Consider the following 26871-nt stretch of genomic DNA (forward strand, 5'->3'; position numbering starts at 1 on the left):
TTTCATTCTCATAAAGTAAAATATGAATATATGTGTGTCAACATATACTGCAATGTTGTGCCAGTACTAGCATTCACTGTAAGCAGGTTACCTTTGTTTGGGCTATACAATATGCGGTGGAGAGGCAATGCAATATGCAGAGCGGGACTGGCGCATATTCTGAGTTCCTCCACTGCCAAGGAAAGGCTGGAGATGGGGAAATAAAGGGATCCGTGCTGAGCCCCTGTGCCCCCTGCCATCGATGCAATCAGGGGGCAGAGATGCATGCACTGAGCTGCCATAGTGGGACAGGTAATTGTTTTTTTGCCCCAGGTGGCAGATCAGAGTCCCCCTCAAAAGTAAAGGTCTATCCCAGCAATTGTAGGTTTCTCCCAGTTGCAGGTCGGTCTTAAGGTTTCGCAAGAGCTGGTAGCAGCCTCATCCTGGAAATTTGCTTGGAAAAGAACATCTCCCCCATGGGTCTAATGAAGAAAAGCAGGACGTTGGCTCCAGGCACCTCTGTTTTTTTTAGATGTCTGCAGCAAATAAACCAGTTCTGGGTAAGTGATGTTTGCCACAGCGGGTGTACACATGGAACTCTTTGACACATAACATATTCAGTTGAGTGGACAGGGTGATGGTGGGAGGAGTCCCCATAACTGAACGGTTGACCATCACTAATTTAGCCAGTTTTCTGTCAGACCACTCCCCAGTTTGTTGCATGCTGAATTTGGGGGAGCAGAGATTGGTATGGAGGTTTCCACTGGAGGTTCTGACAGACGTGGTCAGTAGGGAATTGCTGTCACAGGCTTGGACCAACTATATGAAGTTAAACTCGGGCTCCACCTCGTGTAGGGCCGTAGCGTGAGAGGCCATTAAGGTGGTGCTGTGGGAGAAGTACCTGGGGCTAACATGTGGGGTGAGGCACCAGATATGGAAGGACCATCAAGCAGTGGAGGCTGGACTGTCTGAGTTGCAGGCAAGGGATCTGACAGATCCAGTCTTATGTAGAGGAGACCGAGGTGCATTGACGAATAGCGGACACATGGGATAGGCTGGACAATTATACACAAAAGAGAATAGCCTATGGTTACACAGGGAGGGTTACAAGTTGGGCATGTTGCTGGCTTGGATCCTGAGTAGGCCTGGGTAGTGAACTCCTCTCTGTTTGAGGAGTTTGCTGAGTTTTTCGCGCTCCGTGCTTCGCGGTAAGTTGGCGAGTAGGAACAAGGAAAATCCAACACCTGCCCACTTCTGAGTGAGATTTCTCAATGCGGCAGTCGTGGATGGTAAAGCCCTTACATTAAGAAACGTTCCGTTCACGTTGAGGAAGCTGTCGCTCAAGTAGAACTTCTATATGAGTGGCAGATAGAAGCAGCACCCTCTTGCACTTTGGGCTGTTGACAAAGTCACACACTCCACTGCATTGCAAGATGCAGCCCAAGCGATTACCAGTGGCTGAGATTAATTCAAGCATTCCATCCATCACTGTTTTGTTTACTTGTTGTTGGACTGTATGCCCAGAAGGGCTTTTCATGCACACTGTGCGACTGGACCCAAGCTGTACCTGACTAATGAGCCTTAGCTATGGTAAACCGGTCCTGGGTTATTTTCTGGTTCAGGAAAGACCTGGCTTGGTAATCTAGGATGGACTGTTGCTACTGGAGCAGGGTCAAGACTGATTTGCATACAGCTAGGTCCAAACTGAGGTAGCATGGTGTGCAAAAAAAATGGATTGGGTTGTGGCCTGAATGATTGTCGGTGGCTGAGAATAATTCAAGCATTCCATCCATCACTATTTTGTATACTTATTGTGTCAAGCTAAGAGGGCTGGGTATGCCCCAAAGGAATAGCACTCGTTACAATGCGTGCATTTTCTACGCAAGCCATTATAACACAAATCGTTACAATGACACATTGTTCCATTGCATGCCATTACAATGCAAGTCATTACAACGACTTGCTGTAGGGGGGCCCTGGAGTTTGGAATAGTATAACCTACTAATCCAACTCCAGTGTGTGCAACAGTAGGAAAGGTGTTGGATTGAAAATCCAACAAATCCAACAGCTTCTTCCCCCCACTGCAAGTCATTGTAAAGACTTGCTTTGTAATGACATTCAATGTAAGACACGTCATTGTAACCACTTGCGCTGTAATGGCAAGCTATGTATCAAAAGCATTGTAAATGATGTTTCCCCACAGAAGTGGGTCCCATGCACACTGTGTCACTGGAACCAAGCTGTACCTTGCTGATGAGCACATAACTATGGCGAAACCGGTCATGGTTTGTTGTGTATTGTTCAGGGAGGACCTGGCTTGGAAGTTCATGCTGGACTGTTCCTATTGGAGCAAGGTCTGTAGAACAGTTTCCACTTTCTCAGTAGGAATTGTTTACTTGTTGGACAACATAAATGTTGGAAAGGTGCCAGACTGATTCTATGGAACACCTCAGGATGTGTTGGCTTATAGTCCAGCTAGCTCACAGTGCCACCATATGTACCCCTAAACCTAGTAAGGTAACAAATGGTTTGGGAAAGCTCAGAACCCTGACTCCCCAAGGAATTGTGGTAACAGATCTGGACACGTTTTGCTCAGTCACTCGTGCATATTCAGACAGATACACAACAATTACACCATGGGGCTTTTCAATATTTAAACCCAAAAGCACAGGTGCACCACAACACATGGTTCAATAGAAGCGAGTATAAAGTTCAAATCCAATAAGTGATGAGGGACTCAGTTTGATCTCTTTATTTCATCAGATAGAAAAAGCACGTTACAGCCAACGCGATTCGTCCCAGTGCAGGACTTCTTCAGGGCTGTTAAATACAAACATATAAACAAACATATATAAAACACATATAAAAAACACATATATAAAAAGACATCATATAAAAACATACAAAGACGAGCAACATCTTTAATACCACAATTGACCATGTTACGTTTGATCCAATCTTACATCCTAATGGTCAAATCTATTAGTAAACTAACATGCATAGACAGACAGCTTGACCAGTAGACAATTCTAACATTTGTTCATAAGTTTTCAGACCCATATTGCGAATTTTTACATATCGAGTGGGCCAAGAATCCAAGTTGTGTTCTAGAAAAGCATGACAGTATTATCAATTTTTATGTTGTGACATGGTTATTCACCTTGCACTACCTACACTTTGGGAAGGCTATGAGGAGGTGTGCAACTGTCAGCAACATTTTCAAAAGGGGAGAGAGAATAGTTTGAGCGAAGAGAGGAGAGATGTGTGTGCTTCAAAATAGAAAGAATACACATGAAGGAAGGGGGGAGAGGAAATGAATTTGGAGCCTAAATCTACCATACAACTTGAGAGTCCCACCGAGGGGCAGTGAATAAAATAACAATCCCTTCTAAGCAGTTTTTCATCAGTATATGCACTCCTGTTTTTTATATTGTTGACCAACATAGCAATCAAAGCAAACATGAAATCAAGCGCAAATGTCTAAAACAATGTGTACCTACCTCTAAATGGGAACTTTAAGGTACTTTCATAGGTAAAAGAGGGGTATAAGAAGAGCGCTGCACACTAAGGAAAAGAAATCATCTAATAGGATCTACAATATAACCAATGGTTGATGGGATCAATTTTGCTCAGTATTGTTCATGGTACTAGAGGTCAAACATACTCGTACACAGTCCAAATACTCCACACTTACAGATCAAGGATAATATGGAGGCCGTCCATATACAAATCATGGCTAGTCTCAAGGAGTAAAAAATCCGGCCCACAGATATGAGGTCAGAGCATGAATCCATCTGAGTGCTACGCAAAGTCAGATTTCAATCTGTGGGTAAGAAAGTGGAACCATTAGTTGAGCCCCATCAAGATAGGTCCCTTTTTAACAAGGCCTCATACAATTGCCTAGAGGCAGTGGCTGCTAATCTTTGGGGCAAGGATTAAACAATGTGATGAAGGGTCCCATTCCTCCACACTTACAAGTCCATGAGATGGGGGCCGTCCAGATATAAATGAAATTTGTGTTTCTAGTGAACCACTAGATCCATCCCTGTAGGCACACTGTCTTCCCTCCGCGCAAAATGAGGGTTCCAACACAATTTTTAATTTCAATTCCTCAGTGTTTTTATTTTTTCACACTAGTAATTATTCAATCATTCTGTCTTATTTCATCTTAAATCATTTGATTTTCATATGTGTAACATTCGACATTGTTAATAATACATCCAATGCATTTCGGGCATTTATTTCAGCCCTTCATCAGGGAATAACACTAAAACAATAAGAAAATAAAGCAGTAAATACACTGAATATCATGTTTGAATTATTGCATCATATTGGCCATACTGTCTGATAAAGGTTAACGTGTGAATGATGTTTCATCTATTGTGATAAGTAATGTGATCATATGCGGTCTAGTTAAACTTGCATATATCAACCTTAGTACTCGTGAGTTAAAGTAAATGTATATGGCGACCCGCGCCTCACTTGCATGTCTGTTTCTACCACTCGCTCATCTGTTTCCACTGTACAAGCTATAAAGACAACATAAATGACCAGGCGTCATCAAAAAGTTCTGTTGTAGCATAACACACTTTATGTTCTTACAATAATTCTCCGCATTCACTATAAACTAACCTTATCAGTCAAAACTTCTTGTTTTGCGTATGCCGGTGCTGCTGAATTGCCCATCCCCATTCCTACTAGTTGTTGGTACCAGGTTTCATTATATCGGAAATAACTTTGATATAATGTGAATATCATTAATTCCATTAGAAATGTTTGAAATGAGGTTCCAAATCCGTATTGAGTAGGGCTTTTTCCACTGCTTCTAAACCTAGAGAGTGGGGTATTGATGTGTATAAAGAACATACATCTGCGGTACAGAGTATTACGTTTTCTTCTGGCTCAATCGTTATTTCTTCCAATTGAAGCAGAAAGTCAGTAGTGTCTTTCACATAGGTTTTCATATTTTTGACTGATGTTTGTAAGTATTTATCTAACAATTGACCAACAGGTTTGTGCAAACTTCCACGAGTGGAGACAATCTTTGAGATTCTTATGAATTTTTGGTGTCATGTGTAAAACTGGACTTTTTGGGTTGGCTTTAATTAGAAATGTCTTATTTTGTCATTGATGATGAGAGAGCACAATTTGAATGAAAAGTATATCTGTACCATATTCATAAGCATATCACATAAACGTAGAAGCTGTAACATGAAGTAACACTTATAGTATAAAGTTAGCCGATGTAACCAAGGTAATAGGAAATGTATTTGTATTTACATTAGAATGCTTTAGAATTAAGGAAGGCCCGTATACGTAGTGGGCTAATATAGAAATGTATAGAAATGCTTACGAACAGCAGAACGTGCAAAATCAGAATTCATGGACGTATATAATTATAAAGCGGAGAAAGAAGACGAAATGTAAAGTGAAGAAATGTGCAGAACATGTATAGCACGGTATAAGCACGAGAGTATAAACGTTGTATTCTATGTAAAATGCATTCGCTAATAATCAATGAGTTGCTAAATTCGATTATATATAAATGTGTGTTAAAGGTTATACTGTGTAGAAGAGTTTGTAGGAATGTTAGAAGAGTTTGGTCATGTGTGATTTTAACCTAAGCTGACCAAGGGTTCGCAGGAGTGTAGTCCGCTGTATGTAATTTAGTGGGCTCACAGGAATAGGAATAGCCTTGATCTGTACGTGCGAGCCAAGAGTCAAAGGTCTTGTTAAATTTAAGGTGACAATGCTAGACGAAGTTTATGGCCTAAGTGAGATAAGAGACGCTTGGAATTTGGAGTCTTGTTTTAAGTGACCGTTCACAGGACCAAATGAGGTTATGAACACAAATGTAATGAATAGAGTTCTGATGAGGTGATAGACTTTGCTCCGAAAGTGTCAACTGGAATGTCAATGAAGTCACTAGCAAGAAGATGAAGATGGCGTCTAAGAAGAAGGGTCAACTTAACGGACGACGCGAAGAGGCGAAGCTATGGAAAGAACTAGAAAATGAGCTCATGTGAATGTGCATGTGGTGGGCGTCAAAGGGGCGTTCCACCTATACTGTGATTGTGTATTTAGGGACAGCACCCAGGGGAGAAGTTAGCGCAGAACAGAAGATCAGAGAGCAGAGCGCAAGAGAGCAGTAGGCCGAGGACCCTTAGAGAGCGGATGGGTAGGTAGAGAGGGTACTGCTTCTCGACATAAGTTACCATTAGAGGCTAAGAGAGTTTGAACTTCTTTGGAAGTCAAACTGCTGACACCTTTTTAGGGTAAAAGGACTTGCTAGTAGGGATGTCACCTAGCATAGAGTAGGAACAGATTTAACTTGTTTATTCTCTTTTTATAGATGACGCAACGGATCCACTTTGTGTCTATGCTTTTCAATTTGTTGATTCTGGAATTGATTTTAATTGTATTCTTTTGTAGACTTAGGTTCTTTAGGGAATTTAGGTTCCTTTTAGTTCCTGTATACTTGTTGAATCTTATTCTGAGAGGATTGTATATGCACTTGATTATGATTTTATATTAAACTTTTAAACTTTATCAGTCGTAAGTGGTTCTTCAGAGTTGCGTCAGTCTATGGGGTTGATTTAACCTATGTGGGTTTGCCTTTTACTCAATGACAGAAAATAATCGATCCAAAAATTGGAAGAATGAGATAAGTATCTAGGTGATCAGAAAAGGTATCAAAATCTCATTCCCCGCAGTTGGTAGCAGAGAAAGATGGTTTTCTTCTTGAGGAAGGCAACCTAGGTCAGGTCTAGATTACCCCAAGGTCCCTAGTCATCGACGACCAGAAGAAGAATCCCTGCCGAAGAAGGTGCTGACGGTGCGAGAGAAAAGCAGCAGAATCGGTCGAGAGTGAGTATAAGGGTCATGCGTTGCCAGATTGCGGTGTTTTATGTTGTACCTGTGTTGTAATGTCAAGCGGAGTTGAATGCCTGTAGTGTGATTGAGGGAAGGTTGTGAGCGCGCGCAACCGGATAAAATCTTAAGATCCAGAGAAGGGCTTAAGTGGTTCGGGTGTATCGAACACCCAGAGTAATTGTCTACCATTGTAAAGGGGGTCATGAGGTACCATTGATCGCCCGCAGACCGATGATAGGGGGAGTGACAGAGTGAGTGTATGAGTAACGGACGCTGGTCGTACGTTTACTGTGTGTAAGTAACCTATCAGTTAAGGCGAGCGTCTGAAGTGAGAGGAAGAAGTCTCGTCAGTTGAGGTGACAATTACAGTTAGACTGTGGACGTACAGTCAGAGAAAAGTGATCGCTTGGACGGAAGTAGTCATTTTTCGGCGTATGAATGAGACGTATGCAAGACCGCGAGGCAAGCTGAGAAAGGAGGGGAACTGCTGCAGAGGGGACGAGTGACGTCAGCGTAGAGCCGCGCTGAGATTGGCCGGTCAGCGTAGAACCGCGCTGGGATAGGCTGGTTAGCGAGAGCCGCACAGGGATTGGTGGTTGTCATCGGGAAGTAAACAAGGAAGAGAGTAATTAAGGAAAATCGTAGATTACCGAAAATGAAGTGTTTTAAGCGTTTGAGGGCGATCTTTAAGAGAGATAGAAGAAATTTGTATGCAGGAGAAGAAGCTCCACCAGAAGGCACACCAGCTTATTATATGGCTGTGAATGTAGGCTTACACTCAATACTATGGATCTCTGAGTGGAATAAGCTAACAGAAGGGAATAAGGAACTGACGTTCCCGAGATACAGGACGTTTAAGCTAGAAGTATTGAACCAACTGAAAGCAGTAATGCTTGCAACGAGACCTCTACCGAGGCCAACACAGTTCGAAGCCCTTAGTGCATGGTTTAGAGCAGCACACGAAAAGAGCTTGAATAGGCGCCAAGAAAGAGTGAGACGATCGGTAAAAGCAGTGCAGGATGCTAAATGGGACGACGAAGCTAAAAAGTGGAGAGTGCAAAAGATAGAAGCAGACAAACTGTTCACAATGCTAGAGACTACGGGAGAAAAGAAACCTCTAGAAGAAGATGAGGATAGCGAGCCGGATGAGGATCTGATAGAGAGGTTATTATTAGATAGACCACCTCCGTACAACAGAGAAGCTGAAAGTCCCGAATTACAGCAAGGGGACGGAGCTAGATGGGGGGAATATAAATCGCTCCCCACATCAGAGTGGGACCCCAAGAAAGGTGAGGAAGTACCTCAATCTAGTCCCGTACAGAGAGTAGTAGGAAGATTCGTGGTCCAGAAGGTGCCAGAAACGGAGCATGCAAGGTCATATCAATTGCCGGATGCTCTACAAGTACCTGTCACCATAGGTCCTATAGTGTCAATCTACAACCCAGAGGGAGCCCAGCAGGAGGAACAGGCACGGTGGGACAGGGAAAGGGCAGAGATGGAAAGTAGGAATAATACGATCAATTCCCAAAGGCAGTTGCTAGGACCAAGGAGTCGGAGTACCCCATTGGATTCAGCAACGGGTCCCTGGATAGAACAGGGGGGTCAGAGAGGACAGATGGATTTGAGGGGACCGAAACCGAAATCCTTTAAGGAATTAAGGGAGTATTTGAAAGAATGGGATGCTGCCGAAGAGACGCAGAATAAAAGATTAGAGACAGAAGCAGAATGGAGAGATCAGGATAACAGGATCCTCTCTCACTGCGGAGCTGGCGAAAGCAGCCCGGAGTGGGAGAGAGGGAGTCAAGGAAGTAAAGGAGATACTTGCCATACCATCGGTGGCAATAGACAAATGTGCGACGACAGGAGTGCAGGGTGTGGGGGAGTGCCTCGCCTCATCCTTAGTGAGGGAGAACGAAGGACACAGGAGTACCGAGATAGTTTCAGGTGCACTCACCATGCCCCGGGCGAAAATGTGCGATATTGGAGTCACGAGAATATAGCGAGTCGCGAAGGGTCTCGCCATACATCCGGTGATCACGGACGAGATCGCGGGAACATGGAGGACCGTGAAGGACCCTATCGGTTATTGAGCGACACCAGACAGCAAGGGAGTTGCAGTGATATAGAACAGAACGGAGGATCCTATCTCGCACCTAAAGAGTCCGAGCCGAAAAGACAGGATGCAGTGATGGGGAATAGATCATTGTTCCACCATACCCCAAGGGAAGATGGGAAAGCTTGGGATCTAGAGAGGTGGGAACAAAGAGAAGCAAGAAGAACTCCTCATAACTCACCTGTACCTAGACGTAGGACTCGTAGTGGGGGTGAAAGGGATGTAAAGGAACCCCCTAGGAGTGAGGTACTGAGAGCTGAGATAAAAGCAAAATGGCTTGATGTAATGAGTTTAAAATCAGACTTGGAGGACATAATAGACGGCACATTGCCAATAGAAAGGATAGAGCTGTACGAACCGGATGAAATACTGTATATGTCCAAGGATGTTACTCGGAAAGCGAGGTCAGTTCATGAAAACTTATCTAATTTGGCAAACAGGTATATGATAGACTTATCACGAACTAAAGCTTTACAGGGTAACCATAGGCTAAATTGCACGGATCAGGATCTAGATGAGCGTAGGACGATTGGGCTGAAAGTACACATAAAGGAACTGATCCTGAGTATCAGAGTATGGAGGGATTTGGATAAATGGGAGGAAAGATGGTCTAAGAGGGGATCCGTTAGAAGGAATACACTTACGAGGTCCCCGGATGGAGAACTAATGCGAATGGAAGCTTTTCCTTTGCGAGAAATTGCGAACGGAAGCTACGTTCATGTGCCCTGGAGTAGGGGGGATTTAGCGGCATTTACCAATTCCTTTCCAAAGCTTAGGGAGAACCCCGTCGAGTGGTATAAGCAGGTAGAGAGGTTTGTGAAGATCTCTAAGGTGCTGTGGATCGATTTGAACACTCTGTTTGATATCGTAGTACCCGGAGATTTGTGGACGGCATGCAAACTTAGTATCGAATGGCCCACTTGTGAACCCGACAGGGATGCCCGGACGAATGGTCCATCAGAGAGAGTCATGGAAAAGTACGAAAGAGTAATTGCATGGTTAAAAGAGAAAGTGCCGGTGCAGGACATAGACTGGGTTAAGATAGATCGAACAACTCAGGAACCTAAAGAGACCGTTCACGAGTTCTATGAGAGATTGCTGAAAGCATTCAAACAGTATAGTGGGTTGGATGTAATGGACCCCAAAGACATAGGACAGTTTGTGTCGAAGTTTGTCCTAGGATTGAGGCCAGACATAAGCCTGATGATTCAACAGCATTTGATCTGTTGGCAGAACAAACCTTTAGATGAGATTCTGAGGTATGCGAGGTACTGTAGCGATGAAATAGATTCAAAGGCAAAGAAACTTAAGGAAAAGCTGATGTTGGTGCAGATGCAATCAGCTGGAAAGGGTGGACAGCGGCAACAGGGAACAGGAACACTAGGAAAGAAACAGAATAATCAAAGCAGAGATGAGGAGGAAAGACCGAGACCGAGGATAGATATCGCGACACTGAAAAAGACAACGAGGTGCCATCAGTGTAACGAGGTAGGACATTGGAGACGCGAGTGTCCCTATAATGTCGAGACGGGGGAATTAGAACAGGAGGAGGATGAGGTTCAGAACAACGTGGTTAAGGGAGCAGCAGTCCCGAAGGGAAAGTTTATCAAAGGGGGGACTCAGACTCCTCGAGCCCCATTCCCTCAACCGCCTCGCATTGCAAATGGAGGAAAAACCTATAGACAAATGCCACTGTTCGTAGGAGGAGAAGAATGCTACTACGTTGATCCTCTTACGGGACAACGAGTGAATAGAGAAGAAGACTGTACTCTAGGGGCAGCCCTGGAGGTAGACCAGAGAGGACCATACGTAGAAGCTGAAGTAGCTGGATGTCCTACGACCTTTTTGGTGGATACGGGGGCCACTCGATCCACTTTGAGATCAGCGGTAGTCCCAGGTCTGCCAATGTCGGGAGAAACGATTCAGGTGGTAGGAGTCGCAAATAGGAGAATGACGAATCCTCTGACAGAACCAGTGTCAGTGAAGATAGGGAATTACAGTGATGAACATCAGTTTGTGATTTGTGATTCTAGCCCTGTGTGTCTGCTAGGAAGAGATCTGTTGTGTAAACTAAACTGCACAATATATTGCACACCTGAAGGAGTAGAAGTGCAGACGAACGATGATGATGCCGATTTTAAGGTTGTAAACTCGCAGGAATGCGTGGAACTATACCCTACCTTAACGGTGGAGGAGCTTCCACAGGATTTGAAGGAGACTGTGTCAGCTGAGGTGTGGGATTTTACTGGAGAGGAAATAGGACTGATCAAAGGAGTAGAACCGGTAAAGATCATGGTAAAACCCAATGCCGAGTACCCAAGAACACCACAATATAAGTTGACACCGGAGACAATTGCAGGAATAAAGCCTGTGATCGAATCCATGATTAAACAGGGAATACTGAAGGAGATCGTGGGAAGTCCATGTAACTCCCCGATTATGGGTTTGCAAAAGCCTAGTGGAAAATACAGAATAGTGCAGGACCTTCGAAAGATTAATAATATCGTTGTTTCATGTTGTCCAGTGGTTCCGAATCCATCAGTGATATTGTTTCAGATACCGTTCCAAGCTGAATGGTTCACAGTGATAGACTTGTGCCAGGCTTTCTTTTCAATCCCTTTAGATGAGGAGAGCCAGTATCTGTTCGCTTTTAAGCTGGAAAATCGCGTTTTAACATGGTGTCGTATTCCCCAGGGGTATACAGAAAGCCCATAGATTTTTAACCAGCTGTTGAAGAAAAATCTTGAAAGTCTAGTGCTGCCCAAGAGCTCAGTTCTGGTCCAGTACATAGACGACCTCCTAGTGGCGTCAGAAACTGAGGAAGCTTGCAAAACAGACACCATCACCTTACTAAATCACTTGGCCGAGAACGGACACAAGGTGTCTCCAAGTAAATTGCAGTATTGTCTGACCGAAGTGCAATACTTGGGCCATAGGATTGAAAAGGGAAAACGGAAGGTGTCTCCAGACAGAATAGAGGCGATCATGAAAATGAATGCGCCTAAAACACAAAGAGAAGTCAGGATGTTTCTAGGCATGGTTGGTTATTGTCGGCAGTGGATAGCCAACTTTTCACTGAAGGCAAAACCGTTACTACAACTGACGCACAAAGGAGTGAGTGATCCGGTACCATGGGACAAGGATTGTTTGATGGCATTTTTGCAGCTGAGGGAGGACTTGTGTCGTGCCCCGGCTTGGGGAATGCCTGACTATGAGAAACCATTCTTGCTTTACTGCTGCGAGAGAGAAGGTTGCGCTTTAGCAGTTTTGGCCCAGATACACGGCAATGCGCGTAGGCCAGTTGCTTACTTTTCGGCTACATTAGATCCAGTAGCCGCAGCGTTGCCCGGATGTCTCAAATCCGTTGCTGCAACGGGTGTCAGCATTGAAAGATGTGAAAATGTGGTTATGGGACATCAGTTAGTGGTGTACGTACCGCATTCTGTGGAATTGTTAATGACCAGGACCAAGACTCAGCATCTGACGAATAGCAGGCTCACACGCTACGAGCAAGTCATATTGGCTGCTGAGAATGTGACCCTGAAGAGATGCTCTGTTTTGAATCCTGCTACTTTGATGCCACTTCCAAATGATATTGATGATGAAATTGTACAGATCATGACTGCCTTGATGTGACTGAACTATGCACCAAACCGAGACCAGATATCGTAGATGAGCCATTGACTGACCCCGATGAAATATTCTTTGTTGATGGTTCATGCGTAAGAGACGATATCGGTCAGCTGAGAGCAGCATATGCAGTTTGTACAATTACCAGAGTTATGGAAGCCGCTTGCCTGGAAGGAGTACATTCCGCTCAGGTAGCTGAAATTATTGCTCTGACGCGTGCCTGTTTAGCAGGTAACAAAATTCGAGTCACCATATACACCGATAGCCAGTATGGTTTCGGGGTAGTTCACGATTACGGGCAGTTATGGTCTCAAAGAGGTTACATGACCTCCTCGGGTTCTCCTATTAGGAATGGAGAATTCGTGAGATTATTGTTAGAGGCATTACAAGGTCCGACAGCTATCGCAGTTGTCAAATGTGCAGCGCACACAAAGAATGTAGATTTTGTGTCGCAAGGCAACCGTTATGCCGATGAAGTAGCACGTTATTGTGCAGAGCAGGGATATTCTCACACCAATGTAAAAGTGGGGGGAATACAAGAAAGAACTGAATTGACAATGTTGTTAGACACTGTAGATACGTGGGACGAATTAAAGTGTGTTCAGGAAAATGCACCAGATGATGAGAAAAAGGGCTGGGAAACAGCTGGATGTACTAAAAGTGAAATGAATTTTTGGATTTCTGCAGATGGGAGAGCAGTTTTACCGAACAAACTTGTTAGTCCAATGGCAAGGAAATTGCATGGATCAGCGCACATAGGTAGAGATGCCATGGTGAGAGTATTCAGACAAACGTGGTTTAATCCGAAGTTTAGAGTAGCGGCAGAAGCAGTATGTCAGCGTTGTGCGATCTGTCAGCAACTAAACGTAGGAAAGAGAACACCAGTCACGTTGAGTCACATAGGGAGGTCTGGGGGGCCTTTCAATAGAATGCAGCTGGATTTTATTGAAATGCCCAAGTGCAATCGACTCAGATATGTGTTAGTGATTGTCTGTATATTTTCTAGATGGGTTGAAGCTTATCCTACACGTAGGTGCGATACACTCACAGTAGCAAAATTGTTGCTTAGAGAGTTGATACCGAGGTTTGGGGTGCCATCCTCTTTGGAATCGGACAGAGGAACTCATTTCAACAGCGAAATAGTGAAGATGCTATGTTCAGCTTTGAGTATCGATCAGAAGCTCCATTGCAGTTATCGACCAGAAGCTTCAGGGATCGTAGAGCAAATCAACAGCACAATTAAATCCAGACTTGCCAAAGTTTGTTCATCGACATCCCTGAGTTGGCCAGATGCACTTCCATTGGTTCTTATGAGCATACGTAGCACACCAGATAGAAGAACAGGTCTCTCTCCACACGAGGTGCTAATGGGGAGAGCTATGAGATTGCCATCGGTTCCGACTGCAGCGTTGTTGAACATCACAGACGATTTGATCTTGGACTACTGCAAGGGACTATCTGATGCCATTCATTCTGTGTCCCTCCAGGTCCAGGCTGCAGAGGTTCCATCAGCACAAGACTTGTGCCATGACCTTTGTCCAGGGGACTGGGTCCTGGTGAAGAAGCATGTCAGGAAGAACTGTCTAGACGTGCGCTGGCGAGGACCATTTCAAGTCATACTAGTTACGAACACTGCAGTAAAGTGTGGAGGCTTGCCCAACTGGATACACGCCTCACACACCCGAAGAGTGCCAACACCTCTAGAAGAAACAGCTCCTCTCTCGGATGAAAATCCAGCGGAAAGCGGAGAAGCCACAGAGGGGGAAAGCCAAGCTGTAGAGGTGATTGAAGAGGCTGAGCCTGTGTCGGAACAGGCCGACGACGATCAGGACACCAGTGGAACCGAAGTCGTCTCAGAAGAAGAAAGTAGCTAGGAGTTCGAGTCAGATACTGAACAAGCTATAAGTGATCAAGAAACGAGTCCAAGAACAAGGAGCAGGAGGACAAGGAATGGAGAAGCTAGTTGGCCAGAAAGAAGGAGAAGGTCAACCTTGAGAGCAGATCCAGAGAGCACCCTTGTCCCGATCGCTGAAGATTCAGATCAAGACGAAGAAGCTACGGATTCAGGTTCTGAGAGTCCGAGAAGATCAAGAAGAGTACGTGTGCCCTGCAGAAGATACGCCACCCCAGAGTGGACTTATCTAGCAGATGTCTTGGGGACAGAAATCTGGGAGAGTGAGAGACGTGAAGGTGATCAATCTCGATCCATTTGTGGCAGTGGAGATATGGATGTTGACGCCTGGAATCGAGACTGAGGGGCTACTGACTTTCACACTTCCCATACCCCTTTACCTAAGTCGGATCAAAGATCTAGTGCTAAATCGATTAGAGTTTCCGACTTTTGGTCGTCAAATACCAGAACAAGAAGAAAAAGTCATTCGTTTAGAATTATTAGAACATGTTATTAGAGCTGCAGGTACGAGAATCATTGTAGATGCATAAAGTTTATTGCTCAGTATATTTTATGGTAGAGAAGGGTTCGAGTACTACTTTTCAAATTATGATTCGGTACTGCCTGAAGTCCCGAATTATAAGCAAATGAATAAGTGGGACTATTATAAAAAGGAAGACAGATTGGCAAAATTCTTTCTTCCTTGGGATACATTAGATACTTCATATGCACGTAGAAATAATCTGACTTGCAAAGTGTCAGAGATAGAGAAGAAATTCATTGGACAAGTAGATGACAGATACCGGAGGCAGAAGATTCTAAAAATGTCAGGACAGTGGAAAACTGATTGGACCGAAGAAGAAAAAGCACATAAAAAGAAAGGTAGTAATGGTCCAATAGCTTTGGATAGAACGCAGAAAGGAAAGTTATGTTTAACTCGAAGCAAGACATATTATGAGAGTGTATTTGTAGGTGAAGTTAATTGCGAACATGCTTTTAGGTTAGAGTACTATACGAAAGATTTTATGAAAGGGATGCAAGCTATTCCTAATGTATATTTTGTATGTGGAAGAAATGCCTATGTAAAACTGCCTGACAATTGGTATGGTTCGTGTTATTTGGCAATTGTCTTCCCCAAAATATGTCATGCAAAGGATTTAGCGATCATAGAAGGAAAGGCTTCGAGAAGAGCGAAAAGAGAAGTAGGAGATGCTGAAGTAGTTGGAGACATATTTGGAGCAATGTTTCCTATGTTAGGTTTAATACTTAACGATGTTAAGATCAGGAGACTAGCTACAGTTGTAGATAGATTATCTGCAAGTACTGCAAGGTCATTAATGCTAGTAGAAGGAGAGATGCAGTCGATTAGAGCAATGGTTCTTCAGAACCGTCTTGCTTTAGATGTTCTGCTAGCAAAAGAGGGCGGAGTTTGCAAGGCTTTGAAGGTCCAAGAATGTTGTACTTACATTCCAGACAATTCAAAACCACTTGAGAAAGTCATATAGAACATTACAGAGATACATCAAGAAATCGAAGATTTAACAAAAGTAAATGTTTGGGAAAAAGTAGGTCATGGAGTAGGAAAGGTTGGAGATTGGTTTGCCAACCTTGGTAAAAGTGTTGTGTGGTACATATTGAAACCTGTATTGATAATATTGATTTCCAGGTTAGTGAAACTGTACAAATGGTATAGGACGAACCGGTTACAAAGGTCCATGAGAGAGCAAGAAAGGAGATTAGCTGCTTTACAAGATCAACAGTATAAAAGTTTAAGAGCTCTCGAAACGATAAAAAGAGGGAATCTTGGGCCCGATTCACAGAATGAACTTAAGACTAAATCCTAAACTTACTACTATTTGGTATTCACAGAATGCACTTACTACTTTCGGGATTCACAGAGTGAACTTACTACTTTCGGGATTCACAGAAGGAACTTACTACTTTCGGTATTCACAGAATAGACTTAAGACTACTAACTTTACGTCCGAACTCGGGCCGTAAATTACGGCCCGGGGGCGGAATTTCCGGCTTGGGGGCGGAGCTTGCGGCCCAGAGGCGGAGCTTCCGGGCTGGAGGCGGAGCTTCCAGGCCGGAGGCGGAGCTTGCGGCCCAGAGGTGGGCATTTGCCTAAATCCCCACTTCTGGGCCGCAAGCTCCGCCTCCGGCCCGGAAGCTCCGCCTCTAGCCCGGAAGCTCCGCCTCCGGGCCGTAAGCTCCGCCCCCAAGCCGGAAATTCCACCCCCGGGCCGTAATTTACGGCCCGAGTTCGGACGTAAAGTTAGTAGTCTTAAGTCTATTCTGTGAATACCGAAAGTAGTAAGTTCATTCTGTGAATCCCGAAAGTAGTAAGTTCACTCTGTGAATCCCGAAAGTAGTAAGTGCATTCTGTGAATACCAAATAGTAGTAAGTTTAGGATTTAGTCTTAAGTTCATTCTGTGAATTGGGCCCTGTGTAACTAGTTCTGTGTAAGGTGTCATTCAAATTCAATTTTAGTGATGACCCCTAGAGGTCATCAAAGGGGGGAACTGAGAGAGCGCAATTTGAATGAAAAGTATATCTGTACCATATTCATAAGCATATCACATAAACGTAGAAGCTGTAACATGAAGTAACACTTATAGTATAAAGTTAGCCGATGTAACCAAGGTAATAGGAAATGTATTTGTATTTACATTAGAATGCTTTAGAATTAAGGAAGGCCCGTATACGTAGTGGGCTAATATAGAAATGTATAGAAATGCTTACGAACAGCAGAACGTGCAAAATCAGAATTCATGGACGTATATAATTATAAAGCGGAGAAAGAAGACGAAATGTAAAGTGAAGAAATGTGCAGAACATGTATAGCACGGTATAAGCACGAGAGTATAAACGTTGTATTCTATGTAAAATGCATTCGCTAATAGTCAATGAGTTGCTAAATTCGATTATATATAAATGTGTGTTAAAGGTTATACTGTGTAGAAGAGTTTGTAGGAATGTTAGAAGAGTTTGGTCATGTGTGATTTTAACCTAAGCTGACCAAGGGTTTGCAGGAGTGTAGTCCGCTGTATGTAATTTAGTGGGCTCACAGGAATAGGAATAGCCTTGATCTGTACGTGCGAGCCAAGAGTCAAAGGTCTTGTTAAATTTAAGGTGACAATGCTAGACGAAGTTTATGGCCTAAGTGAGATAAGAGACGCTTGGAATTTGGAGTCTTGTTTTAAGTGACCGTTCACAGGACCAAATGAGGTTATGAACAGAAATGTAATGAATAGAGTTCTGATGAGGTGATAGATTTTGCTCCGAAAGTGTCAACTGGAATGTCAATGAAGTCACTAGCAAGAAGATGAAGATGGCGTCTAAGAAGAAGGGTCAACTTAACGGACGACGCGAAGAGGCGAAGCTATGGAAAGAACTAGAAAATGAGCTCATGTGAATGTGCATGTGGTGGGCGTCAAAGGGGCGTTCCACCTATACTGTGATTGTGTATTTAGGGACAGCACCCAGGGGAGAAGTTAGCGCAGAACAGAAGATCAGAGAGCAGAGCGCAAGAGAGCAGTAGGCCGAGGACCCTTAGAGAGCGGATGGGTAGGTAGAGAGGGTACTGCTTCTCGACATAAGTTACCATTAGAGGCTAAGAGAGTTTGAACTTCTTTGGAAGTCAAACTGCTGACACCTTTTTAGGGTAAAAGGACTTGCTAGTAGGGATGTCACCTAGCATAGAGTAGGGACAGATTTAACTTGTTTATTCTCTTTTTATAGATGACGCAACGGATCCACTTTGTGTCTATGCTTTTCAATTTGTTGATTCTGGAATTGATTTTAATTGCATTCTTTTGTAGACTTAGGTTCTTTAGGGAATTTAGGTTCCTTTTAGTTCCTGTATACTTGTTGAATCTTATTCTGAGAGGATTGTATATGCACTTGATTATGATTTTATATTAAACTTTTAAACTTTATCAGTCGTAAGTGGTTCTTCAGAGTTGCGTCAGTCTATGGGGTTGATTTAACCTATGTGGGTTTGCCTTTTACTCAATGACAGAAAATAATCGATCCAAAAATTGGAAGAATGAGATAAGTATCTAGGTGATCAGAAAAGGTATCAAAATCTCATTCCCCGCAACGATGCCCATCTCATAAGCTTTTTCTACAATATCTGTTAAGGTTTTCATGAATTCCATGGTGGGATTTCCATCTAGTTTCATGTATGTATTGATATCCATTACATGCTCCATGACTTTCTTTTCATACATGGCAGTGTTTAATATGACTAACGCACCACCTTTGTCAGCTTTTGTACAAATTAGTTCTGTTTTGGAAGCTAGTTTTTTTAGAGTATCCAAGTCCTTTTGAGTGATGTTTTTTGTGCTGTGAGTTTTATATCTTATTCGGGATAGGTCTTGTTTCACTAATTTTTCAAAAATATCCAATGTCTTATGGCTTACCGGCGCCTGAAAAGTGCTGTGAGGTCTCAATCCATGTAGTTGTAAATGAATGTATTGAGGCAAACGCACAGCTTATTTAATGTCAGTGTCTTTCGGTTTTGTTTGTTTGAAAAGTTTTTGGGTGCCACACAAGAAACGTCCACCGTCCCCGGACGTCAACATATAAATGAAATTCGTGGTTCTAGTGAACCACTAGATCCATCCCTGTAGGCACACCGTCTTCCCTCAGCGCAAAATGAGGGTTCCAACACAATTTTTAATTTCAATTCCTCAGTGTTTTTATTTTTTCACACTTGTATTTATTCAATCATTGTGTCTTATTTCATCTTAAATCATTTGATTTTCATATGTGTAACATTCGACATTGTTAATAATACATCCAATGCATTTCGGGCATTTATTTCAGCCCTTCATCAGGGTTTAACACTAAAACAATAAGAAAATAAAGCAGTAAATACACTGAATATCCTGTTTGAATTATTGCATCATATTGGTCATACTGTCTGATAAAGTTAAACGTGTGAATGACGTTTCATCTATTGTGATAAGTAATGTGATCATATGCGGTCTAGTTAAACTTGCATCTATCAACCTTAGTACTCGTGAGTTAAAGTAAATGCACATGGCGACCCACGCCTCACTTACATGTCTGTTTCTACCACTTGCTCATCTGTTTCCACTGTGCAAGCTATAAAGACAACGTACATGACCAGGCATCATCAAAAAGTTCTGTTGTAGCATAACACACTTTATGTTCTTACAATAATTCTCCGCATTCACCATAAACTAACCTTATCAGTCAAAACTTCTTTTCAGTATCAGTCCGTCTGTTTAGGAACGCCGATCGCGTCTACCGTGTCTGCTTTTCATTCCGCCATTAAGAGTCAAAAAGTGCCGGTCATGTGACCTACTGAAGCTAAACAAAAGACTTAAGGCCCGATGTAGGTAAAATTGATTTACCGATTTTCAATTACCGAATTTTACCGATTCGGTAATTGAAAATCGGTAAATCAATGTGGTGGACATGTAGGTATTTCCAGATGTGTAAATACCGAATCTGTCACATTTGGTATTTACTGATTCTGTAAATACAGAATCGGTATTTCCCATTGATTCCTCTAGGCTTCAAAGCCCATAGGAGTCAATGGGAAATACTGATTCTGTATTTACAGAATCGGTAAATACCGATTTTTGCAAGGGTGCAGGGGGTGTCACTTTGACACCCTCTGGCACCCCACAAATAGGCATGTGCGCCATGTGGCACACAGACATGCCCTTGGGCATGTCTGTCTGTCACATGGCTAAGTGTGCATGCACCTGAAATCGGTATTTTACCACACAATAGGATTGTGTGGTAAAACACCGATTTTGTAGGGCCTTTGGGACTCAGAAGAGTCCCACCTACATCTGAGATTTACCAAATCGGTAAAAATACTGATTCGGTATTTTACAGAATTGGTAACTTTACCGATTCTGTAAAGTTACCGATTCTGTAAAAATGTGCCCCTACATGATAAATCTTGTTTACCGGTTGGTAACGGCCGAAAATACTGATTTTCGGCTGTTACCGACCGACCTACATCTGGCCCTATGCTTCTAACTTGTGCGCAAGTGGTATCCTACAATATCATATAATGAATATTAATAAATGTGTCTGTTGGTTCACATAAACAAATTCTACGATAAAGGATAAAAATTAAATACTACAAGCGAAAAGCATTCAAAAATCAGGCTTGAACCTTCAATGTTGCAATACGGAAAAACGCCAACAAGGTCGTGTGTGTCAAGGTGTGGTCTTCTTATACCCCTCTTTTACCTATGAAGGTACCTTAAAGTTCCCATTTAGCGGTAGGTACACATTGTTTTAGACAGTTGCGCTTGATTTCATGTTTGCTCTGATTGCCATGTGGGTCAACAATATAAAAAACTGAAGTGCATAGACTGATGAAAAACCGCTTAGAAGGGATTGTTATTTTATCCACTGCCCCTCGTGGGACTCTCAAGTTGTATGGTAGATTTAGGCTCTAAATTAATTTCCATCCCCCCTTCCTTCATGTGTATTCTTTTTATTTTGAAGCACACAAATCTCTCCTCTCTCTGCTCAAACTATTCTCTCTCCCCTTCTGAAAATGTTGCTAACAGTTGCACACCACCTCATAGCCTTCCCAAAGTGTAGGTAGTGCAAGGTGAATAACCATGTCACAGCATAAAAATTGATAATACTGTCATGCTTTTCTAGAACACAACTTGGATTCTTGGCCCACTAGATATGTAAAAATTTGCAATATGGGTCTGAAAACGTATGAACAAATGTTAGACGGAAATAGGAAAAAGTCTAGAGTTTTCTACCGGTAAAGCTGTCTGTCTATATATGTTAGTTTAGTAATAGATTTGACCATTAGGATGTAAGATTGGATCAAACGTAATGTGGTCAATTGTGGTTTTAAAGACGTTGTTCGTCTTTTGTATGTTTTTATATGATGCCTTTTTATATATGTGTTTTTTATATGTTTTTTATATATAATGTTATATATTTGTATTTAATAGCCCTAAAGAAGTCCGGCACTGGGACGAAATGTGTTGGCTGTACTGTGCTTTTTCTATCTGATGAAATAAAGAGATCAAACTGAGGAACCTCTTACCTCGTTAATTATTGGATTTGGACTTTATACTCGCTTCTATGGAACCATGTTTTGTGGTGCACCTGTGCTTTTTAGTTTAAATTGTTGAGTTCCTGAGGGAACAGGCACTGTTACGGTAGGTGCTTTTCAGTGTGCACACGGACCCCTGTGTAGACTGAAGGGGCAATATTTATTTTTGGGAATTATTTTTTGGAGCTTTTTTAGGTTAGGTGCTGGCTTTGAGAAGGTCCCACTGTTAGTTTGAATTTTGTTGGCATTTCAATATTTATTAAACCATTGTAATTCTTGTATAAAAGATAAGCGCTCCAATGATTAATAGACAGCAGCAGATAAAAGTGATTAACATATTAGAACAGTGAAAAGGATAAACGGTTCCACCATTGTTCTAAAACAGTGTATATATTCTGACATATATGTATTGTGTATAGTGTACTCCTACAATGCTCTCCCTAACCTAGGTGCCTAAGGTGAGATCCAACTCCTCTTTACCTGAGGATGAGTGTAAGAAGGTTCCCGTTTTAGTCACAAGTTAGAAATCCCTTCTCACAGAGGGTAAACAGGAATCCGCTGGGCTGAGACTTACAATGAGAGCATAGTACTCCTCTTATTTGAATGTGGAAATGTGTGTGCATTTATAATAACAGTATCCATGCATCCATGTCTAGGCTTCAGCCAGGCTGACATTGTTAATGCTCTTGTGATAGCCAATTCGCCTCATGGATTAAAAATGAAAAACATTAACAGTTGCACAATTTGTGTTCAGGCCTTGTACTAAATGTTCAAGGTGTTGTGGCAGTATATTTGCAAAGTAAAATTGGACGCACATTGGTTTCAGAAAAACAAACGTGCACTGTCACACAAGCAAATGTGTGTCAAAAGTCACTGTGTAGAAAAGAAGGCAACTTAAAAGGCAATATTTCTTCTTGGTCCTGACCTAGCCACGTAAGACCCAACTCCGTAGATGTGAGTCAACTAAAGCTATGCAGAATGAGGAAAGCAATCCAAAGCAATGCTACAGGATATAGCCCTATAAAATATGCTAAAATGATTAAGAATGCAATCAGACAATTTGAAACCAAACCATACAGAAAGCCATTGTTTAAAATATTTAAATGTGAATAAAAAACAAATTTAAAAGGAAATTAGGATGTTAAAAATAGGCAGAATAAAAAAGTTCCCACCAAATGGAATAGCTAATTGTTTATTTGTTCTGAGAGGTAGCCAAAACATGTCTTTTCCCAGCAAAGGTAGACTATTGTCATGATTCTGCCATGTCAGATTCCTGGTGCACCTTGTCTGGCACCCGATTACTATTTTCTGTTGTTTTTGCCATTGCTTGTTGTGACTTTGTTTCAGACTATGATGTTACCAAGGCCTATTGTCCCTTCTCAGCTCCAGTAGTTTACCTGTGAGCTGGAATCTGGAAGCTAATAGGGACCACACCCTGTTCTGGAAGCTTCTTCTGGAACCCTTTAAATAGGGGCCACACCCTGTTCTCATTGCTGGTTATTGAGAACCCTGAGCTTGAGCAGCAGCTGATCCTGTTCTACGGTTGCTGAAAGAAGATTTTGGTTGCAGCAGGAAGACTTCTGTTTTTTTTCCTAGGTTGTAGATACTCTCTCAGCTACAATTAAGTAGGATTGTTCCTTTCTTAACCAACAGCATCGTAAAAGGAACTACATGCTGTTTTTGTTCATTTGCATTTTGAAAGAAAGTTGCATATCACGCTGAAGTGCTTTTTGAGCATTTACATGTTTGGTAATTTTGGCACTGTTGTACATCGCGCTGAAGCGCTCTTTAGTCATTTACATGTTTGGTCCTTTTGGCACTGTTGTACATCGCGCTGAAGCGCTCTTTAGTCATTTACATGTTTGGTCATTTTGGCACTGTTCTACATGTTTGGTCATTTTGGCATTTTTGTACATTGCACTGAAGCGCTCTTTGGTTATTTACATGTTTGGTGAATTTGACAACTTGGCACATCGTGCTGAAGTGGTCTTTGGACATTTACATATTGATGACTGACATTTTGGGCACATCGTGCTGAAGCGCTCTTGGGGGCTTTTGCATACGTGATGACTTTGGCATTGTGTCACATCGCGTTGAAGCCATAACATTGTATCATTGAGAATTATAGGAACAGAAATTGCCAGTGAAGTTTCAGAAGACATACACAACGACTGTTCTATGCATAACCTGATTTTCTTTTCTTTTCTTTTCTTTTAAAGGTATGTTGTCATTGCTTAACCCATGTTAAATATAGTGAAAGAGTTTAGGAAGCACGAAAGGAAAGTTAATTAAAGATGACGTCTTGTTTCAGGTCTCCCTCCCTGCAGTACCCTCCCTAATTCCCTTCTCCCCATCTAGCCATTTTGATACTCAGTGCAGTTAAGCTTGATTCAAGGCTGGTGGAAGGTGGGTTTCTTGAGGGTGCTGCTGCTGAGGATCCCAACGTAATTTCCCCAGTTCTGACAACTATGATCCCAGAGACACACCTTGGAGCAAGGTTATGGAGTTGACGTGTTCACATCCTACCCTCACAGCAGCCCTTGTAGCAGGGGCGGCTCCTCTATTGCAACAGAGGAGTGTCCCCCCCACTTATGTGCCCCCAAAACCCAGAGATAAAAAATAAAATGGTAATTCATTGCCATTATATTTCTTTTCGTCCCATCCTGAACCGAGCGTTCAAGCAGGGCAGGGTCTTCTCAATGAGCAGGGAGGACTGGTTGGCAGAGGGCTGGCATACAGATCCCTTGGGAGCAGCGACAAAGGCTGCTTCCACCAATCAGGGAACTGTTCACATGATGGTTAACAGCACATGAGCAGTCCTGGGCTGGTTGAGGGAGCTTGCTGCAGAAGAAGTCAAAGTGAGGAGGACATTGTCACCGTCGTTAGGATTCGAAGTGTATTTTTTTTTTTTTTTATCTTTTGTTTGTCTGCCCACCCCCTTTCAGTAGATGACAGCTCCCACTGCACTGAAGGAGTAGCCACAGCAAGTGTGAAATCCGCAGAACCAACACCAAGATCCAGCTCACCAGGAGCAGAAGCATCCCAGGAAGGCTCCTAGAAAGCATGCAGAAGCAAAGGCAAATGAAAGGGACACAGATACAAATGGGTCTTTAAGTGTTCCACCAGTACTTCATGTCCAGAGAGTGAACTGATTGCATTCCTACACACAAGTTCAAGGCATACTCGAAAGTGCACAGCAGACACCTGAATACAGGCTGTTTGCAGTGAAGCCACACAGGCCAAAGCACAGGAACCAATGCTCATTTAGGGCCTCATTTTGAAAGGTCCTACCAACATCCATGCCATTGGTCCAACCGCTGCAATCCGATGTAGATGGTCGGACTGCAGCAGTCTGGGGGAGAGACAAGGTCAATTAACCTGTGGGGGTGGTGGTCGGACTCCAATGCCTACAATGGAGGCATTGCCTGCATAGACACTGCCGTAGGGATGAGGATGTCTATTCCCCACAGCCTTTTCATGGCAGTCCCACTGCCATAAAAAAGCTGTTGGAAAGAGTCTTTTGGGGCTCCAAGCAGGGCCTCTGTCCCCTGTAAACATATGCAGATCCTTTATAACAATTTGGCCATCAGCCGACCGCTGGGACCATAGCCATATGGAAATGAGAGCTGAAATCCACTGCAACAAAGATATACTTGTAAGCCCCATCTGATAACAAAGTGCAACAATGATCCAGATAAACACAAGCCAGAGGCTTGTTTGAAATCAGTAGAGGTTTCTGGGGAGGCCATGCCACAGTGGAACCCTTCATCTGTTGGCAGTTGTTGCATTTGAGGATAAAGTCCTTGTTCTGTTTTAGAGACCTGGCCACCAATAGCATTTTGCAATAATAAAACTGTAGCAGCCACCCCTGTGGGTGCAGATGCAAGACCCTCATGTGCAGTTAGAATTAGACCTAACTTGCAGTGTGAATTTGGTATTACTCTATCCTCCACTCCAGAAATATAAGCAAATGGTACATTTTGTGCATCTAACTTGTAGGAGTACTTGAGTGGAAAGCCTTTCAGTGGGTGGGTGTCATTGTGTGGAGCTCTGACAGCAATCATGATGTCTGCATCTATTCTTGTACTTGAACAAGTAATTGCAGTGACTGCAGTGGTTTTACTGTTGCGCTTGCTGCTTCATCAACCATAGAATTCCCTGCAATGTGTACACCAACATATTGTTGACTCAAGGTATGAATCGCACGAGTCTGTGGCAAGCACTCTTTGAGCTTAGCGACCTGTTCTCAAAGCATCTTGTGCTTTATTGTGCACCCTTTTGAATCTCTGAATCCACTCTGGCTCTAGTAGTGTAGATGCTCGTTATACAACTGGACACAATAATATGAGTCACACATTATCATTTTGGAGAATCCTGGATCTGTATTTTCCATTGCCAGAATTAGGGCCCTCAATTCAGCCAGTTGTGTCGAGCAGTCACAAAGTGACTATATGCAGGTCTTTTAAGGATGAAATTCTCCATCCTGCATGCCCCTTTTTTACTGCAGCTCATGCTGCTGAATATTGGTGCTACTTCCCATAGCAGGTTTGGCAGAACCATCAGTATATATGAAGTAATTGTACCGATCTAGAGGCATTATTTAGTTAGGCAGAGTATAATCGTGTTCGTATTGCAGAAAGGCTTGTGTTTGTAGTGTATGGTCAAACCATTGTCTACATTTGTTGCGATGAGTGAGTTAGCCCAGTGTATCCAATGTGGATGTAATGCTTTTGCTTGAATGACAGCCTCTTAGGTTGGCACTGGGGTCACAACAATAATTCATTTTCCCTGATCCAGTGCTCTCTCCTTGACCATATCAGTCTGTACTGCTGTCAGTATTTTTTCTGTTGGTGCAAAATGCATTTTGGTGTTAGTGTATAAATGCAATTTACATGCAATTGGCCCCATTTCACATTCATTAAATTTAATGTAGGTGTACCCTGATGCCACTGCAATTACGCAGACCGACAGGTTTGTTAAATTTACAGGTGTGTGTACATGTTTTGAAGCTAACATGCCAGCTTGTACAGAATTTAGTATGTTTGTTTGCTCAGTGGTTCAGTGTGTGCTTGAGAAGCCTGCTCAAATCAGGTTATAGATGGTTCTGCGTAATCTGGAATGTAGGTTCTGCCAACTTTTAGAAATCCCAAAATAAATTGTAACCTCGTCAACGTAGTTGGAGATTCTAAGAGTGCAGACCTCTCTAAGAAATATGTTGCTAAGCTTTTTCCTTCACTTGGCAGCTTGTATTCCAGAAACAGGACATTGAGGTGGGCAATCTTTGATTTTTTTTAAGTTAATTTGTA

The 26871-nt window shown here is 42.7% G+C and overlaps 1 pseudogene; it reads left to right on the plus strand.

The window, feature by feature from the left end:
- The first annotated feature begins 455 nt into the window (after nt 1–455).
- Nucleotides 456–26871, plus strand: part of LOC147707064 (dnaJ homolog subfamily B member 1 pseudogene) — a 43042-nt pseudogene continuing 16626 nt past the window's right edge.

This window comes from Lissotriton vulgaris, chromosome 6, assembly GCF_964263255.1.
Source record: "Lissotriton vulgaris chromosome 6, aLisVul1.2, whole genome shotgun sequence".
Taxonomy (NCBI): Eukaryota; Metazoa; Chordata; class Amphibia; order Caudata; family Salamandridae; genus Lissotriton; species Lissotriton vulgaris.